This window comes from Onychomys torridus, chromosome 2 (genome assembly GCF_903995425.1).
Source record: "Onychomys torridus chromosome 2, mOncTor1.1, whole genome shotgun sequence".
NCBI lineage: Eukaryota > Metazoa > Chordata > Mammalia > Rodentia > Cricetidae > Onychomys > Onychomys torridus.
In genome coordinates this window covers 85,899,548-85,917,541 of record NC_050444.1, presented here as the reverse complement: position 1 = coordinate 85,917,541, position 17,994 = coordinate 85,899,548, and the positions used below count along the sequence as shown (strand labels likewise).

Below are 17,994 nucleotides of genomic sequence, written 5' to 3'. Positions count from 1 at the left end.
TAGTGTTAGATATGATCACAGTTAGGTTGGGCAGCAATGTGTTCTAAGAAGATTCCCCTTTGCCTAAGAGAGCTCTCTCAGCGTCTCCCTTCCCTTTTTTCTGCTTTCTCTGGGTCCTAATTACCTTTGTGGGTACCATGTTTGATTTAATTCAAAAGTACAATTTCTCTACAAGGAGTATCTTTTCTCCACCATTGTGTTCTAGCATCTCTTCTTTTCTTTATTATAATTTTTTTGCCATATTAATATGTTTTTAAATTTCTATACATATGAAAATCCTGCTCTTCCTCAGGTCCAGGCCTCTTGATCTCACCATGTTACCAAAATGTTACTTTCATTTTTTTTTTTTTTTTTTTTTTTTTGGTTTTTCAAGACAGGGTTTCTCTGTGTAGCTTTGCAACTTTCCTGGAACTCACTTGGTAGAACAGGCTGGCCTCGAACTCATAGAGATACTCCTGCCTCTGCCTCCTGAATGCTGGGATTACAGGAGTGCACCACCACTGCCCAGCAAAATGTCACTTTCTAACAAGCTGACTTTGGAGAAGCTGGACATGAAGGGGATGCGGGTTTCTATAAGGGTTGACTTTAATGTTCCTATGAAGAACAACCAGATCACAAATAACCAAAATATCAAGGCTGCTGTCCCAAGAATCCAATTCTGCTTGGATAATGGAGCCAAGACGGTTGTCCTTATGAGCCACTTGGGCTGGCCTGTTGGTGTTTCCATGCCTGACAAGTACTCCTTAGAGCCAGTTGCCGCAGAACTCAAATCTCTGCTGGCAAGGATGTTGTTCTGTCCTTGAAGGATTGTGTGGGCCCAGAAGTAGAGAATGCCTGTGCCAACCCAGCAGCTGGCACTGTCATCATGCTGGAGAACCTCTGCTTTCATGTAGAGGAAGAAAGAAAGGAAAAGATGCTTCTGGGAACAAGATTAAAGCCGAGCCAGCCAAAAAATGATGCTTTCTGAGCCTCACTGTCCAATCTTGGGGATATCTATGATACTTTTGAGACTGCACACCGAGCCCACAGCTCCATGGTGTGTATAAATCTGCAACTGAAGGCTGGTGGATTTTTCATGAAGAAGGAACTGAATTACTTTGCCAAAGCTTTGGAGAGTCCTCAATGACACTTCCTGGCTATCTTGGGAGGAGCAAAAGTTGCAGACAAGATCCAGCTACATATCCAGACAAGATATGCTGGACAATGTCAATAAGTTGATCATTAGTGGTGGGATGGTTTTTACCTTCATGAAGGTGCTTAACAACATGGAGATTGAAATCGTCAGGATCATCAAAGATCTCATGTCCAAAGCTGAGAAAAAATGGTGTGAAGATTACCTTTCCTGTTGAATTTGTCACTGCTGATAAATTTGATGAGAACGCCAAGACTGGCCAAGCTACTGTGGCCTCTGGTATACCTGCTGGGTGGATGGGCTTGGACTGTGGTCCTGAGAACAGCAAGAAATATGCTGAAGCTGTGGCTCAAGCTAAGCAGATTGTTTGGAATGGGCCTGTTGGGGTATTTGAATGGGAAGCTTTTGCCAGGGTTACCAAGTCCCTCATGGATGAGGTGGTAATAGCCACTTCTAGGCATTGCATTACTATCATAGGTGATCGAGACACTGCCACTTGCTGTGCCAAATGGAATACTGAGGATAAAGTCAGCCCTGTGAGCACTGGGGGTGGTGCCAGTCTAGAGCTCCTGGAAGGTAAAGTCCTTCCTGGGGTGGATGATCTCAGCAATGTTTAGTATTTTCCTGCCTTTTGGTTCCTATACAGAGCTCCTAAGTCAACTTAGTGTGTTTAATGCATCTCCATTTGGTGTTAGTGCAAGATTCAGCTATCAGCTGAGATGCAGCACCAGGAACCCTTAAACAGTTGCAAAACATCTCAGATCATCTTTACTGCATTGGGATTTGTCAACATTATTCAAGATCCCATTTAAGTTCCTTAGTGACTAAAACCGTTGTGCATTCTAGAGTGCATCTATTTATAATCTTCCTGTAAAAGAAAGCAAGCTATAAAAGCTAAGTTCTGTTTGAGTAGCCTCTGATTAGCTTTGTCACCATTCATGACTAGCATGGAAATGAGATGAAATTCCAGCTGTAGGTTTGAAGAAGTTGATGATCTATTAATAAAGATGTCCACAAGGTGGGGAGAGAAAAATCCTTGAGGGGGGAAAAAGCCTACCTTGTTGATTTTCTCAAAGAACCAACTATTTGTTTAATTAATTTTTGTATTGTTCTCTTCGTTTCTATTTTATTGATTTCAGCTCTCAATTTGATAATTTCTTGGTATCTATTCTTCCTAGGAGACTTTGCTTCTTCTTGTTCTAGAGCTTCCAGGTGTGCTGTTAAGTCACTAATGTGAGATTTCTCCAACTTCTTTATGTGGGCATTTAGTGCTATGAATTTCCCTCTTAGCACTGCATTCATAGTGTCCCATAAGTGTGGGTATGTGATATATTCATTTTCATTGATCTATAGGAAGTCTGTAATCTCTTTCTTTATTTTTTCCTTAACCCATTGGTGATTCAGTTGAGCACTATTCACTTTCCATGAGATTGTAGGTTTTTCTGTAGCTTTGTTTGTTGCTGAAATCTAACTTTAAGCCATGGTGGTCTTATAGAACACAGGAGATTATTCCAAATGTTTTGTATCTGTTGAGATTTGCTTTGTGGCCAAGTATGTGGTTGATTTTATAGAAGGTTCCATGGGGTGCTGAGAAGAAGGTGTATTCCTTTTCTTTAGGATAGAATGTTCTGTAGATATTGATTAAATCCATTTTAGTCATAACATCAGTTAAGTCCTCTATTTCTCTGTTAAGTTTCAATTTGGCCAATCTGTCCAGAGGTGAAAGTGGGGTATTGAAGTCTCCCACTATTAATGTGTGGGGTTTTATATGTGATTTAAGATTTAGAAATGTTTCTTTTACATATGTGGGTGCCCTTGTGTTTGGGGCATAAATGTTTAGAACTGAATTTCACCTTGGTGGATCTTTCCTGTGATGAGTATGTAATGTCCTTCATTATCTCTTCTGATTGATTTTAGTTTGAAGTCTATTTTGCTGGATATTAGCATGGCTACAACAGCTTGTTTCTTAAGACCATTTGATTGGAAAGTCTTTTCCAAGCCTTTTATTTTTAGGTAGTGTCTATCTTTGAATTTGAGGTGTGTTTCTTGTATGCAGCAAAAACATAGGTCCTGCTTTCGTATCCATTCTGTTAATCTGTGTCCTTTTATAGGTGAATTAAGCCCATTGATATTAAGGGATATTAATGACCAGTGATTGTTCATTCCTGTCACAATTTTTTCTTTTTCTTTTTTTTTTTCTGGTGGTAGATGTGGACCAAAATGGAATCAAATTGAAGACCCTGATATTAAGTCACACACTATGAACATATAATTTTTGAAAAGAAGCCAAAAATGTACAATGGAAAAATGAAAGCATCTTCAACAAATGGTGCTGACATAACTGTCAACGTGTAAGAGGCTGCAAATAGATCCATATCTGTCACTGTTCACAAAACTTAAGTCCAAGTGGATCCAAGACCTCAACTTAAATCCAGTTACTCTGATCCTGATAGAAGAGAAAGTAGGAAGTAGTCTTGAATGCATTGGCAAAGGAGATCACTTCCTAAATATAACACCAGTAGCACAGACACTGAGAGAAACAATCAATCAATGGGACTTGTTGAAACTGAGAAGCTTTTGTAGAGCAAAGGACATGGTCAGCAAGACAAAGCGACAGCCTACAGAATGGGAAAAGGTCTTCACCAACCCCACATCTGACAGAGGGCTAATATCCAAAATATATAAAGAACTCAAGAAATTAGACATCAAAATGCCCAACAGTCCAAATAAGAAATGGGTACAAAACTAAACAGAGAATTCTCAACAGAAGAAGCTCAAATGGCTGAAAGACATTTAAGAAATTACTGAACATCCCTAATTATCTGGGAAATGCAAATCAAAATGACTCTGAGATATTATCTTACTCTGCTCAGAATGGCTAGGAACAAAAACACTGAAGACAGCTTTTGCTGGAGAGGATGTGGAGCAAGGGGAACACCCCTCCCCTGCTGGTGGGAATGCAAGCTTGTACAGCCACTTTGGAAATCAATATGGTGCTTCCTTTGAAAATTGGGAATCTATCTCCCCCAAGACCCAGCTATACAACTCTTGGGCATATATCCAAGGAATGCTCAATAATACCACAAGGGCATTTGCTCAGCTATGTTCATATCAGCATTGTTTGTAATAGCCAGAACCTGGAAACAACCTAGATGCCCTTCAACTGAAGAATGGATAAAGAAAATATGGTACATATACACAATGGAGTATTACTCAGCAGAGAAAAACAATGACATCATGAGGTTTCAGGCAAATCTATGGATCTAGAAAAAAAAAATCATCCTGAATGTGGTAACCCAGACTCAAAAAGACAAACATGGTATGTACTCACTCATAGGAGGATACTAGTTGTAAAACAAAGATTACTAGACTGCTACACAACTCCAGGGATGCTCCCTAGGAAACAGGACCCTAAGAAAGACACAGGGATCACCCAATGACAAAAAAATGCATGAGATCTACATGAACAACCTGGACATGAGTTGGGGTAATGAAGGGCAAGGTTTGAGGGAAAGAGAGCTTAGAGGAGCAGGAGATCCCAGCTGGATCAAGAACAGAAAGGGAGAACAAGGAATAACAGACCATGATAAATGAAGATCACATGAGTACAGGATGGTTGAGAGAAATCCTGAACTGACCTACTCTAGTGATCAGATGGCCAAACACACAAACTGTCATGCCAGGACTTTCATCCAATAACTGATGGAAGTGGATGCAGAGATCCTTGGCCAGGCCTCAGATGGAGCTCTGGGAGTGTAATTGGCAAGAAAGAGAAGGGATAGTATGCTGTCGATATTGCTCTGTATAAATAAAGTGCTGATTGGCCAGTGGCCAGGCAGGAAGTATAGGTGGGACAAGAGAGAAGAGAATTATGGGAATAGGAAGGCTGAGTGGAGAGAAGCTGCCAGCCAACGCCATGACAAGATGTAAGGTAATGGTAAGCCATGAGCCATGTGGCAATGTATAGATTAACAGAAATGGGATAATTTAAGGTAGAAGAAGTGAATAACAAGAAGCCTGCCATGGCCATACAGTTTGTAACAATGGCAGTTTCCATGTGTTTACTTGGTTGTATCTGAGCATCTATGGGACTGGCGGGTGAGAGAGATTTGACCTGACTGTGGCCAGGCAGGAAAACTCTAACTAAAAATGGCACCCAATGTGTTGGTAAGAGTTTCCACCTAAAACCTGAAAGAAAAAAAAAAAAAAGATTTTTAAAATGGAGCTAAAAACAGATTCCTAGTTGTCTCTCTCAAGTTAGCTCCAGCCTGCGGGTTTGAGCTACTATGGCTGGTTCCTGGCATGTGCATCTGACCCCAGTATGGTGGGGATGAGGAGTCTACATGTGGCACTTTACTATGCTGCATGGTGGAGTTAGCCTTTGCTAGTTAAAAAAAAGGGGGGGGGGTTTCTGGGCTATGCACTGCTTTGATAGGACTGCTTCTGATAGTTGATGGTTCACATGGCTCCAGACCGAGAGCTGGTGGTAAACTGTACCACTGCCATGTTGGGAAGCTGAGGTGAGCAGAGCCAGCAGCCACAGAGGCATTTCAGTCTTACAAAAATGGATATTACACCGAGAATCTGGTTTGTGTTGTCTTTGGGATTTTTAACTGCAGAAAAAGATTTGATCTTAAAAGCTGTTGAGTTAAATAAGTATGTGAATTTTAAAGGTACCTTGACTTCAATATTTGGATATAAGGATATGTTGCTTTGGAAAAGAGTCTCTGCTTTTGTTTCCACAGAAAGCCAGAGGCTGTGGGTTTGTTCCAGATTAAGATACATCAGGTTTGATCAGCCAAGACCACCTGAAAGGTCTCAGATGACACCATGGCCCAGATGATCCAACATCCAGAATAGTTTCAAGGCAACTGGCTCAGAGGTATACCCTCATGGACTACTCCATAATCCTAAAATTTTCTTTGTGTCCCCATGAGATACAGCGCCCCTCTCCAGCAGGAAGTAGTAAGAAAATCTATGCCCAATTTCCCAAAATTATCAAGCTGGCTTTGGAGATGGAATTGGCTCACTCCTTCTCTAAACTCAAACATATTGCTAAAAGAAAAGGTTAAGAGATTTTTGTATCACAAATGAGAAGAGCCCTGTGGTGTGGGACAGAAAAAAAAAACCAGTATTTTTATTTAAAGCATGTTGATTATGAATGTGATCTCTTTCTAAAGAAGAAAATGGGATATGATATAGATATAATAGGCAAGAAGGATAGATTAGGAAAATTACTTGTAAAGAACAACAACTTGTTTAAAATGTTTTACATTGGTATAGATTTTAGTCTATTGATACAAGCATAAAGTTAATTTTGGTATACTTTGTGTATATTCCTACTTGTGTTTAAGGTATTATGTTTGTACAGCTCATTTTAAATTGTATTGGATAATTAAAATAAATTAATAATTAGTCATCTATGATAATCATACTCATAGCCATGTTAGTTAAGTCTTCTAAATATACATAGAGATATTTCAGATAGATAGGTAATCTTCAAATACTTCAAAGGTCTACAGAATATGGCATTTAAAATACTTTTAAAATCTAGACTTTCTGGACAGTGAGACATGTCTGCTCCTGGCAGCACTGATTTACTTCAGAGAGGAAGATGGGCACTGAAGACATTTCATATGAGATTTATATTCACCTTGGCAAAAATATCCATTTGTGCAAAAACTGTTCTTGCCTGGACTGTTTCATCAACTGGGCATGCAGGACCCATAGACAGGTGACCACTGAACTTTGCTTGACAAAATGGTCCTTCAGGTTCCTGCTTTGCAGAGAAAACTGCCAGACATTCTACAGGACACTGAGAGAAGTGACTGAGAGACTCTAGCCCTGTGGGCTGAAGACAAATGCCCCAACTTTACAAAAGAACATTAGGTGACTGTCCAGGCTGCCAGCTGTCTCTGTCTACCCTGCAAGACTCCCGAAAGTTGCTTGCATCCTTCTCCTGGTTTGCAGGTAATAATATATCCTTCTGAGGTCTTTGATGTGGTTGAAGACTAGATAGTTATAATTTCTTCAGTTATGATAAAAGATAAGTTAGATATAAAACATTAGGCTCACAAATATAAGTTAGGTAGGATATCTTTGTTAATAATGTAACTGTAATTCTTGCTTGATAGTTGTTTTTTTATATGTAATTTTACTATGTTAAAGTTAAAACCTTCCTTTAAAAAAAGGGGGGGGGGAACTGCTGTGGATATGGCTCTGTATAAATAAAGTGCTGATTGGCCAGTGGCCAGGCAAGAAGTATAGGTGGGACAAGAGAGAAGAGAATTATGGGAATAGGAAGGCTGAGTGGACAGATGCTGCCAACCAATGCCATGACAAGATGTAAGGTTATGGTAAGCCATGAGCCACATGGCAAATTATAGATTAACAGAAATGGGTTCATTTAAGATAGAAGAAGTGAATAACAAGAAGCCTGCCACAGCCATACAGTTTGTAAACAAGTTATGTTTCTATGTGTTTACTTGGTTGGTTCTGTGCATCTATTGGCCTTGAGAGAGATTTGACCTGACTGTGGGCCAGGCAGGAAAACTTTAACTACAATTGTATGAAGGAGAATTGTTGAGACCAAGATTGGAAAAAGCACAGGGACAAGTAGCCAAACTAATGGAAATACATAAATTATGCACCAAAAGCTGTGGAGCCCCCAGCTGGAGCAGGCCCTCTGGATAAGTGAGACAAGTGAATAGCTTGAACTGTTTGGGAGACACCCAAGCAGTGGGACTGGGACCTGTCCTTAGTACATGATCTGGCTATTTGGAACCTTGGGCTTATGTGGGGATACTTTGCTCAGCCTTGAAGGAGGGGTCTGGACTTGCCTGGACTGAATCTACCAGGTTGAGCTGAATCCCAGGGGAGTCTTTGCCCTGGAGGAGATGGGATTGGGGAGGCAGGACTGGGAGGAAGGCAGGGGCGGGGTGGGAGTGGGGAGGACAGGGGAACCCATGGCTGATATGTAAAATTGAAACACAAATATCAGTATAAAAATAAAATTGAAATTAAAAATTATCACTAATAATATAAAAAAAATGCCTACCATGTTTTAGTCTTTATCTGAAGGATGCTACTATAAATTTACCATATTTAACTTGGGGAAAATACAACCACAGTAAATCAGTTTTTTTACATTGATATTTTTGAACTGTTCTACCTTAGGCAAAGTTTGAGAACCACTAATCATATGGGATAGCTCACACCTATAATCTCAGTGCTTAAGAGCTATGTTGGGAAGATTGCCGTAATTTTTAGGGAAATTCATACTACATACTATTTTCTAAGATAGCTTTGGTAGAGAATTAAACTCTCCCAGAAAGAACAAAAGAAAGGATGAAAAGGAGGGAGGAAAGAACAAAGAAAGTAAAGAACTATAAGGAAAATACTATTATCCATTATTCATCCATTCATTGATCCATTCATTAACACAGAATGACTTTTCTAAAAAATATAAATCAGTTACCAACCTCCTGTTCGTTCCATATCCAAATACTTCAATAATTGCTAGGCCAAATCATAAATAAAATAGGCAGCAACACACCTTTCTGTAAACTTATACTGTACCTGCAAGAAGGAGTCCAACTGGAACGTATTTTTTCACCATCACTTAGTTGTGCTGCCAGTAAACATTATCCAGAGGAATACTAAAGCCTAAATATAGATGCAAGATTGTTTTAATGTGGAATCCTACCTCCAGTAACTGCTAAGAACTGCTTTCTGCCTAGCAGGTGTCAATAACATCAGCTAGAAGACTGGGTAGGAAAGCGTCCCTAAGCACCTTTGGGTCTGGCAGGCATCCTGTTTTCATCACTGCTGAAGAATGCCTGTCTACTCTAGGCTTTCAGCTGCCACACAGTAAGTTAACTGTTCTTTTAAATATTGATATCCAGGCTCATATATCACAGAGCTGAGAGAATGACAGTTTCAGTGCATAATGGCTAAAGCTTTCTACAATAATCAGATACTCAATAATTCATGAAAAAATATCCCTCCAAATCAAATTGGAAACTATTTTGTGTAATATATTATTTAAAATTCAATATTATCATGCACACAACTTCTCTTCAGCCAGAAGAGAACCGTTTCAAAATATGATTATGTGGGGACTCTATTTAAAAGTGACAATTTTGCTTTTCATTTGTTTAAGGGCTTAAGCAGAGGATTTCAACTGGGACTAAGTCATCTGACAAATGAAACCAGGGCGGTCTCAAGCAACCTCACAAAAGTGACATTAAAGTCTGTAAAATGCCTGAATATTTGGATGGAAGAAACATGTGTGTTGGTGGGTGAAAATCTTAATTTTATCAGTTCTCTATCAACTTGCTCCCAAATAGTCTTTTCTAAATTAACTGCAATTTATCATCACTCTAAGATGGATTGTGACCTCCAATATCTGACAGTTAGGATGCCTTCATCTTTCCCTAGTGCTGCAGCAGCATCAGCACATTGAAGGGCAGAGAGTGGCTGCTCCATAAGCATAAGGTTGGTATGTGTTCTGGCTTGTTACTATTTTCTTGTTGTAAACACTTCTATTCCCTTTAAATCTTATCTAAAAATGTATTTAAGGGAATATGATTCTGTATGAAGCTTTACCTGGCTTTCTAAGATATGACATATCTCCCCCTTGAATAATTATGATATAAAGTATATATGGTATTGTAATACACATGACTTGGAAACCAAGAGCTGGGACCAATACTATAAGCTAAAAATGTTTCTTTCGACATCATTTGCTAGCCCTGTTATATTTTAAAGAAAACCATATCATCATAGCATTCAAATAATTATATAAAAACACAAACTGATTCAACAATTCCCTGGTGCCCAGAATGAATTTTAATGTTTCATTATGACTATCTATCTCTCTGGTAATGGAATGAGCCTTTAACAAATCCCTCACCATTCAATGATGTACATATTCTTTCTTATCCTATAGAAAGCCTGGTTGGTAGAGGCCATCACCATTATATAAAGTAAAAAGAATGATTTCTTCTGTGTTAGAATGAGCAATGGATTTTAGACATCAAAGTTTGTATGTATTTGTCTAACTATGCACAAGGATACTACCTTTTATACATCTCAATAGGCTCCTTTGCAGTGGCTTTACTCTATCTACAAGAAGAAGGCTTTCTTGAAGTTATACAAAGTTAATGCTAACAATTTAATCTCTTGAGCCAAATGTCTCAGGTATATATTTTATCTGTGATTTACAGAGCAAGAGGCACATTACTTGTCTATGGGTCTCAATTTTCTCATGTTGAACATGGTATGAGTAGTAGCATAAAGGGACTATGAATTTGACATGCTTTTCTATATGTGAATCCTAAGAATAATTTTTACCACATAAAAGCCTCATGATACATTTCCTCATTATTATGTATACATAATTAGCATAAAAACATACACACAGTAGGACCTCTGGGGATGATTTTTCTCAGCATCTTTGAAAACTCACTTAATTGCTCTCATTTAATTTTGTCTCATTTATTAAACATTGTTATGGAATTGACCTTTCTCCAAGTAGAAGGTTAACAGCTATCTTAATAACACTTGATATTCTAAGATGCCAATAGCATACATTTGCTTCAGAATCTGTTGGCTAGAAATAGCATCACCATTAAAGAGTGTTAGAAGGCATGGGATTTAAGAGCGGTGCCACATGCCTGCAATCCCAGGACTTGGAGCCAGAGGCAGAAACACAGCAATATTAGTCACCATGGACAACTTAGTGAGACCATGTCTCAAAATTAACAATAGAAGAATAGAAAGCACAAACTGAAAATTACATTGGAAATTGGAGGAGACAATAAAAGTCAAATATTGTATTTGAATATTGTACAAATTGATGAGAACAGCAATTATTAAAAGAATTAAAATGCATGAAAAGGGAACTATTTAATACTGTTTTTCTGTCATAATTTCACAAATTGTGACTAGTTTAGATAACTTAAATGTTACAATGCATTCCTGATTGTAGAGTGAATAATGAAGGAAAACCTACACATGAAGAACATCTCTGATCATGAAAGGATTCTCTTTTAATGCTCACAAGCTAGGTTTTATATTAAATCTTCTACAGAGGTTAGGGAAAGGAGTTCTGCGGGGTCAAGCCACTTGATCAAGTACATTCTTATGGCTATGGCTCCTTTTGGGGATAGAGCACATCCATGAATTCAGCTCATAGTGATCCCTTATGCTCTCTCTCTTTAGAGTTTTTGCCTGTGTTGTTCCAAACAATAATGAGTTTAATGAATTAGAATATTTTTAAACAAGTCTTCCCTTCTCTGTAAGACACCATTAGCATAATGAAATATGCAAATTATTCAATTTATATCATCTACATTACAGCAATCACATTCTCTCCCCCTTCCTAAAAATACCTCTTAAAGAGATTGAGCTGGCCCAGTTAAATATATTCATAAAAAAAGAGAAAGAAACAAGCATCCATCAAACCATAATTAGCCAAAGTGCAAAGAACAAGTGAAGGTGTAGGGCTCAACTCTCCATAGGAGAGCTTTATCATTTCTCTAAGGTTTAGGAAGCACCACAGAAGAGAGGATAGTAAGAATATGAGAGCTAGTGGATGGGAGGATATGCCACACACACACACACACACACACACAAAGGGTTTGGCTCAATCATTGTAAAGAACAATTATAAAAATCCTCTTAAGACTTTCATAAGTTTGAATACATTAACATTTTATCATGGATGGGGGATCCCAATGAGGCTTCAACAACCCCTGGGGACTAGGGGCAGTTAATGGTTCTGGAGAGTGAGTATCATTTTCTTTCATTATTTGGCCACTGAAAAGTTGCCCTGGTTCAGTTAATAACCTCCTACATACACTGGTGCAAGAAACTCCAATTAAATGCAACAGACCACACAGAAAAAGAAATTGAACTAATTGAAACGAAGGGCTGTAGTAGCAGTGGAAGTAAAAAGAGGGAGGCATGATTGGTGAAAGAACTAAGATCTGTTATATGAATATAAGAAGTTGTCAATCAGTAAAAGTATTGAAGAGCAAAAGAGCAACCAAGATGCAACAGGGGTCTGGTAGTCCTACCTCTAGATTTGGAAAGGTACAGACAACAGAGTATCCATGAAAATTTATGGGTATTTCAGCCTGGCATATTACCATCAAATCCACTCAAATATATGAGACGTGATGTAAAGGTCATAGACTTTTTTTTCAATAGTCTAGTACAAAACATAAAATTCTTAGTAATTTCTTTCTTTGGGTTCATTATTTCACCATTTCTGCCTACTTTCTCAGAGTATCATTTGAATTCCTACTATATGTCCAACACTGTGTTGAGACAAAGCATTAACTGATCATGAAGAAAGACATAAATTCTAGCTTCATTGAACTAATGGTATGCTTATGGTAAAGGCTAATACATATTTTTAATATAAAAATGTGAATGAATATTACCTGAAAGATACTGTAGACATGGCAGATGAATAAAATCTTAAGTAAATGTGTGTGCTCTCCTTGCCTCTGCCTGGAAGTGTCTGTTTTGAGATAATATGAGCTATAGTCATATGTTCTAGTCATCTACTACTACTACTACTACTACTACTACTACTACTACTACTAATAATAATAATAATAATAAAATGACAACATCATATATAAAATTTGGCAATAAGAGAAATAAGTGGGAATTGTTCTAAGATGCACATAAGCCTGAGCAAGTGTCAGATGTGGCAATTCTATAAATGATGGTAAAGTACCATATGCCTGCAATCCCAGGCATAAGACAATAAGAGACCGTGGAATAGTGGATATGAAGGAGAGGGAGATAAAACTATTTGTTGGTGAAAACTGTCCTGTACCTACAGATAGAGGAAGAAGAGAAGTGTCATAGAAGTAGACCTGGACTGGGAACTGAGAGACTTTGTCTAAATGGAAGGAGTACTTCCTACTTTTCACAAATGCTTTCCCTGAGGAGATGAAGATAACAAAACATGGAAAAGCACTATCACAGGAAGTCACTGAGACTGTCTTCCTGAAATTGTGATGTTGTCTCTGTGTGAGTGATTAGGGAATTCCTGCTGACTTCAAGAAGCAAAAAACTAGGAACAGTGGGACAAAAGCACCAGACAGTTTAATCCAAGACAAATAATTTTGTGGATCAAAGTAATTGATTCTCGCTGGCCACCATCTGGCTGTAATCTTTGTAACTCTGCATTTTTGCCTGTCATTGTTATATGTGGTCTAAAACATTTTTCCAACAAGAGACACTCTACTGTCTTTACTTGTTGAAGGTTTTGAGAGTATAACTAATCTTACCAGTGCACTGAGTTTTGGAAATGGAAGAATTGAGTTTTCAGTCAATGGAAAATAGAGATAAACACCCATTGTCCCCGGTGCATGTCCAAGATGTCCAATAGCCTTACCTAACAGAGGCAGCAGATGCATAGTATATTCTCCAGAAAACAAACTCAGCTCACTCATTTTTTCAGAATGACATGCTTAAAGACTCTCATCTTAACCATAGGCAAACATCTTTTCTGATGTCAAGATTAATGATATTCCTGGGATATCTGGTAAAATGCAGATATTTTAACTAATAATGACTTGCTAGTCTCACTTTCCTGAAGCTCCTGTGGCAAATATCAGCATAAAGGGGGCTGAAATGACACACATGTATTCTGTGGATTGGAAGTGTGAAACAAAGTTGATTCCTGATTCAGTTTCTGGTAATAGATTTGTTTCTAGCTTGTACATAACCGCTTTCACATGAGCAGACTTCTTTTCTTGCTTGGGTAGAGGGGTAGGTAGCAGGACAAAGAGGAAGAAGTACCTTACAGGGATACGAATCAGCTCACACAGGAGGCTCAATCTTGTGAATTTTTTATTCTTAATTACAACCATCCTTAGAACACAGCCACAGTGGGAGTTATGGTGTTGAATGTACGTATACATTAGATTCCATCATGTATATTTTACTGTTTGTTCTGTGGATTAACCATCAGAAGTACAAACTTGTCTGTTTTATTAGTTTTTGTTCTGTGGTTCACTAATCTTACGCACGTTCCATTTCATTCCACTTCCTTGTATGCTGATAAGTATATTTCCTGTTTTCCGATCTCTGCTTGAAAGTTATTTTCACCATCTTTTCTAAATGATACTAGATGCAGTTGTTTTCCCTTAAGTAATTTGTTCCTCCACTAGTATTTCAAAGCAAGATTGGATATGGAAAATTTTCCCTCTATTTCCCTTTGGCAACATTGGAAAACTCTTTTCTTGCTATTTCCAAATTTAATCTGTTGAAGAAAATCACAGTGAACTGTGGAGATGGCTCAGTGATAGTGTTTGCTATCACTATCAAAACTAAACAAAAGGCTCTGAATTCAGTTCATTGTTCCCACCTGAAAACTGGTCATGGCAACATGCACCAGCACCTGAATTGTGGAGGAAAAAAATGAAATCCTACACTCTCTCTGTGATGGCTGGTTGGGCATTAGGGCAAAACTGCTGACTGCTAGGTTCAGTGGGAGAGCTTAACTCAAAAAATGAGGTAGAGATTCACTGAAGAAGGGTTCCGGGGTTGGAGATTTAGCCCAATGGTAGAGCACTTGCCTAGCAAGCACAAGGCCCTGGGCTCGGTCCTCAGCTCAAAAAAAAAAAAAAAATCACCTTCCTGGACACCTTTATTGGTTGGGGGTTTAGCTCGTGGTGAAAGTGGATGCAGAGATCCTTGGCTAGGCCCCAGGTGGAGCTCCCGGAGTCCAATTGTCAGAAAGAGGAGGGACCTTAAGAGTGTGAATTATTGAGACCAAGATTGGAAAAGCACAGGGACAAATAGCCAAACTAATGGAAACACATGAATTATGAACCAAAAGCTGTGGAGCCCCTAATTGGATCAGGCCCTCTGGATAAGTGAGACAATTGAATAGCTTGAACTGTTTGGGAGGCACACAGGCAGTGGGACCCGGACCTGTCCTTAGTGCATGAGCTGGCTGTTTGGAACCTTGGGCTTACACAGGGATACTTTGCTCAGCATGGAAGGAGGGGACTGGACCTGCCTGTACTGAATCCACCAGGTTTAAATGAATCCCCAGGGGATTCTTGGCCCTGGAGGAGATGGGAATGGAGGGGAAGGACAGGGGAGAAGGTGGGAACTGGGGTGGGAGGAGGGAGGACAGTGGAACCCATGGCTGATATGTAAAATTAAAACGCAAATATAATAAATTTTAAAAAAGGGAAAAAAAAGAAGGGTTCTAACATTGACTTCTGATTTCAACATGCATGTGCATTCCAGAATACTTGTACCCATAAACAAACAAATACACACAGAGACAAAAACACACACAAGCAAATAAGTAGAAACACTATGACCCATCACTACCCATTTCAGCCAAAATCTCCTTCATGGGATGGTCGATTATATTGTCATAGGGGCATGGTGGTTAGGAGGCCCATACATTTTTTTTTTTTAAACATCCCACTTATTTGTCTCTTGAATATTTAGTGCTATTGGTGCAAAAAGATGCTTCCTCTGTACTAAAATCCACAAATGGTGGGAATGGTCATAGTGATTTTGTCATCGACTGCCATTATACCTTCTAAGTCTCTGCTTTATAGTTACCGCTTATTATTACATTATATTCTAGAACCTTCAGAATTTACAGGGCTCCAGCTGCAATTCTTAACTTCCTTGGATAACTCAAACTTTCCTATATCTCTAGGTTAACCCCAAGCAAGTATTTACCTGACTCCTTGGCATCCATATGCTTTCCATAACTCCAGATTTTAAGTGTATGTATTAAGTGATCCAAATCCTAACTCTTATTATTCAAATTCTACTTGATACTAGCAATTCTTAGGCCTTCTCAATAATCCTAATCCAGTCATGTAACCATTATTTTAATTTTTCAGCTTTGTAGAACTTTATAATTATGAAGGATTGTATATATAGAGTTGGGGATATGACTCAGTGGATAAAGACACTTGTCTTCATTCAGACAATCTAAGTATGATCCCTGAATCCTTCATGGAGGTAGAAGAGAATCCACTAGTTTCCCTCTGACCTCCATATGTATGTAGTGCTGTGAGCAAGCCACCACTCACGCCAAATAAATTAAAAGTTTATGTTTTTTATAAATATATGTATAATAAAGTTTCAATACAAGATAAAAACAGAATTCAGGAACAATGTTGTGGCTTAAAATATATTACTTTTAAAATCACTGGACTACACTATGTATCTTCTTTATCCCAGTCCCTTACTTTAAAGCAATAAATTTTGCTCTGATTTACAGGTAAATAATCAGTTATTTCATTTCTACACTTTCACTATGTACACACATATTGAATACAGACTCATTATTTAATAAATTTTTCATATTGTATTTTTCCCATTCAAAGTGCTGCTTCCAAAATCCACTTATGTAATAACTAGCCATACTAACAAGAGTTAATCTTAAATCCACACATGAGGACTGAATGACAGGATTATAGGAATTGTACTGGTTCCAATTAATGGAACCTAATTATTTCCTAAGCCACTTATAAAAATACATTTTTCTATTTAAAGTTACATGGAGATTGGTCTACATTCTTATCAATAATGTATGTAAAATTATCTCATGACTTGACAATCCACCATTATGAAGGATGAACATTTTTATATAATTATTTTTCATCATTGTTTGTCTTCTAGAAAATGCCTTCTTGAGCTTTTGTCAATAATAATAGTACATTTTTGTCTCATTTTCTAATGATTTATGAAATACGTTATGCAGTCTTTTAGCATATTTCTTCCAGTTGTTAGCTTGCCACATAATGTTGTGATCTGTTTTGACAAATAGGAATCTTAATTTTAATGCAGCTGAATGATCAGTCTTGTTGATGGGATCTGTTGAATATGATACTCTCTAACAATACCCTTAAAATATTCATGATATTTTCTAACAGATTTAGAGTTTTGCCTTTCCTATTCACAAATTTTATTTATCTGGGATCAATATTTGCAAAGTTAGGTATATTTAAATGCTATTGCAGTAAAACAAAATGAAAATAACAGGTGTTCAAATTGTACAGTTAGGTGAGCTTTGAAAAATTGTGACAGTCTTACCACTACCACCACAGATGATAAAGAACATTTTAAGTGATGAATATTTGGTTTGTTTCTAGTTTGACATAATGATGAGTAAAACCATTAATAACATTTGTACATACCCTCTTTGTTGGTGTTCTCTGAACATGTTTCATTTACTTGGGACAGTTACATTACTCGGTCATATAATAAGGTTATACTCATATTTCTCAAGAGTAATCTCTACTTATCAGCAGTGCTTGGTGGTTCCACTCACTCCTCTTTTCTGGTGCCTGCTATAACCATTTTTTTTATTTTAGACACTTTAAAATATATATGATATTTAGGGAATAGAAAGAGAAATCAGGTAGCTGGGTGGTGGTGGCACATGCCTTTAATCCCAGCACTTGGGAGGCAGAGCCAGGCAGATCTCTGTGAGTTTGAGGCCAGCCGGGACTACAGAATGAGTTCCAGGAAAGATACAAATCTAAACAGACAAACCCTGTCTCAAACAACAACAGAAAGAAAGAAAGAAAGAAAGAAAGAAAGAAAGAAAGAAAGAAAGAAAGAAAGAAAGAAAGAGAGAAAGAAAGAGAGGAAGGAAGGAAGGAAGGAAGGAGAGAGAGAGAGAGAGAGAGAGAGAGAGAGAGAGAGAGAGAGAGAGAAACAAACAAAGAAACAAAGAAACAAAGAAACAAAGAAACAAATCAGTGGTTTTGAATGCCTACAGCTCTTGCAGAGGACCATACTTTAGTGTCCAGCAACTACATGGTAGCACAGAGCACAGAAACCCTATAACTC

The 17,994-nt window shown here is 38.1% G+C and overlaps 1 pseudogene; it reads left to right on the top strand.

Moving 5' to 3' along the window:
* The first annotated feature begins 512 nt into the window (after positions 1 to 512).
* LOC118578817 lies at positions 513 to 1,749 on the top strand (annotated as a pseudogene).
* The last annotated feature ends 16,245 nt before the right edge of the window (positions 1,750 to 17,994 follow it).